The 3283-nt window shown below is 38.5% G+C and overlaps 1 pseudogene; it reads left to right on the forward strand.

The window, feature by feature from the left end:
- Window positions 1-2299: 2299 nt before the first annotated feature.
- The window catches only part of LOC107934249 (photosystem II CP47 reaction center protein-like), a 3129-nt pseudogene continuing 2145 nt past the window's right edge, over window positions 2300-3283 (forward strand).

The following is a 3283-nucleotide window of genomic DNA, read 5'->3' on the forward strand; positions in this document are numbered from 1 at the left end:
CCCGATAGATCAAATAACTCGGTAGAATAGATCCAACAATCTCACAGTTGTTCGAGTGCCAATCTTAAGAAATCATTAAAAATCTTTTTTGAATCTCTATACGTGCAATTCCCTCGACACCAGAAGATAGTCTCATATTTTTTTGTACATAATTCTTGATACAGTCTCTTATTTTTTTATCTTCTTGTAGACCCTCGGAATACTTTTTCGGTTGTGCAAACCAAAGAGAATGATGACTTTGGGTTGTACCAAGTCTAAAACCAAGTGGATTTATTTTTTGTCCCATAATCCTCCACTACTAAATATTAGGATATGTCATATTTGTGTTCTTATTTATCCCTTTTTTAGCCATCTTAGCCATCCGGTGTTTTTTGGTTTTGGGCGCAGCATATATCTGTCAAGTGGTTCAAATTCAAGATCTTTCAATGTAATAGTTATATGACAAGTGGGTCTTTTTATCAGATAACTCCGTCCTCGAGCTCGAGGTTTTAGTCTTTTCAGAGTAGTTCCCTCATTTACTGCGACTTGACTAATGATTAAACTCGCTTCATTGAAACCCCTATTATGACGAGCATTTGCTGTTGCAGAATAAACCAATTTTAAAATGGGATAACATGCTTGATAAGGCATGAGTTCTAGTATCATAAGTGTTTCTTCGTAGGAACGTCCACGAATCTGATCAATTATTCTTCGTGCTTTGTGAGCAGACATACATATATGTTGACCTAAAGCGTATACTTCGTCTGAAGTTGTATATGGGTTCCTCCTGTGTTTCTTTATCTTTATCATAAAGTTTACCTCTCACTAATGAATTCATTAATTAATCTCTATTTTTTATTATAATAAATTATAATAATATTAACGACGAGATTTATTATCATTTTTTGCGTGTCCGCGAAAATTTATAGTAGGTGCGAATTCTCCCAATTTATGTCCTACCATACGATCCGTTATATAAATGGGCAAATGTTCTTTTCCATTATGGATAGCGATAGTATGGCCGATCATTGTGGGTATAATGGTAGATGCTCTGGACCAAGTTATTATTATTTCTTTTTCCGCTTTTGTATTAAGCCTTTCGATTTTTTTTAATAAATGATTTGCTACAAAAGGATTTTTTTTAGTGAACGCGCCATTTTTTACTTTAAAAATATATTTTTTTGTTTTTGTAAAGACGAAGAAAGAAATAATCTCTCCTATTTACTCCGTCGACGAAGAATCAAATTATCACTATATTTATTCCTTTTTCTACTTCTTCCAAGTGCAGGATAACCCCAAGGGGTTGCGGGTTTTTTTCTACCAATTGGAGCCCTCCCTTCACCACCCCCATGGGGATGGTCTACAGGGTTCATAACTACTCCTCTTACTACAGGACGCTTACCTAGCCAACATTTAGATCCGACTCTATCCAAACTTTTCTGGTTCACCCCAACATTCCCCACCTGTCCGACTGTTGCTGAGCAGTTTTTGGATATCAACCGGACCTCCCCAGAAGGTAATTTTAATGTGGCCGATTTCCCCTACTTTGCAATCAGTTTCGCAACAGCACCCGCTGCTCTAGCTAATTGTCCACCCCTTCCAAGTGTGATTTCTATGTTATGTATGGCCGTGCCTAAGGGCATATCGGTTGAAGTAGATTCTTCTTTTTGATCGATCAATCAAAACCCCTTCCCAAACTGTACAAGCTTCTTCCAAAGCATACGGCTTTCTGGATGTAGATGATGATATCTATACAGATGGATTCGTATAATTCTTATATATATTGTACAATGAAGTACCACATGAGTGGATATATAGGAATCCAAATCTGTCGAACCACTCATGTTATGATCTTCTACATCCTAGGTCTTCCCGTTCCGTCATCTGGCTTATGTTCTTCATGACCCAATATATTTGACAAGTCGCACTATACGTCAACCCAAACTGCATCTTCCTCTCCCGAATTTCGAAAAGGAACTTTTGGAACACCAATAGGCATTAAAGGAAAGAAAAAGAATTAAATACTATATTTCACTTTGATCTGGAAGCGTAATAATGGTCTTAATAATATTGGCCTCATATTTTATACATAGATAGAATAAGGCCACAAAATAAAGAAAGACAGAATGAATGAAAGAGAATTCTTACCAATAGGTCCTTTGAATGACGAACAAATAGGGATGCGTTCATTCATAAAAAATAGGATCAACCCCCATTGCGTATTGATACTTATCGGGTATAGAATAGATCTGCTTCTCTTTTTTCTTCTGAGCCGAATTCTTCCCTTAATTACTAATGGAATAGAACAAATATTAATCCTTTCTCTGAAAGAATCCACCGAAAAGGGGAGGTATTCCAATGCAATAAAGTTACATAGTGTCTATTTTTCGTTGATAAAGGGGTATTTCCATGGGTTTGCCTTGGTATCGTGTTCATACTGTCGTATTGAATGATCCCGGTCGCTTGCTTTCTGTTCATATAATGCATACGGCTCTGGTTGCTGGTTGGGCCGGTTCAATGGCTCTATATGAATTAGCCGTTTTTGATCCCTCCGATCCCGTTCTTGATCCAATGTGGAGACAAGGTATGTTTGTTATACCCTTCATGACTCGTTTAGGAATAACCAATTCATGGGGTGGTTGGAGTATTACAGGGGGACTATAACAAATCCGGGTATTTGGAGTTACGAAGGTGTGGCCGGAGCACATATTGTGTTTTCTGGCTTGTGCTTCTTGGCAGCTATCTGGCATTGGGTATATTGGGATCTAGAAATTTTTTGTGATGAGCGCACAGGAAAACCTTCTTTGGATTTGCCCAAGATTTTTGGAATTCATTTATTTCTCTCAGGAGTGGCTTGCTTTGGCTTTGGCGCATTTCATGTAACAGGATTGTATGGTCCTGGAATATAGGTGTCGGACCCTTATGGACTAACTGGCAAGGTCCAACCTGTAAATCCGGCGTGGGGCGTGGAAGGTTTTGATCCTTTTGTTCTGGGAGGAATAGCCTCTCATCATATTGCAGCAGGGACATTGGGCATATTAGCGGGCTTATTCCATCTTAGTGTCCGCCCGCCCCAACGTTTATACAAAGGATTACGTATGGGAAATATTGAAACCGTCCTTTCCAGTAGTATAGCTGCTGTCTTTTTTGCAGCTTTTGTTGTTGCCAGAACTATGTGGTATGGTTCAGCAACTACCCCCATCGAATTATTTGGTCCTACTCGTTATCAATGGGATCAAGGATACTTCCAGCAAGAAATATATCGAAGGGTTAGTGTTGGGTTAGCCGAAAATCAAAGTTTATC

This window comes from Gossypium hirsutum, unplaced genomic scaffold (genome assembly GCF_007990345.1).
Source record: "Gossypium hirsutum isolate 1008001.06 unplaced genomic scaffold, Gossypium_hirsutum_v2.1 scaffold_205, whole genome shotgun sequence".
Lineage (NCBI taxonomy): Eukaryota > Viridiplantae > Streptophyta > Magnoliopsida > Malvales > Malvaceae > Gossypium > Gossypium hirsutum.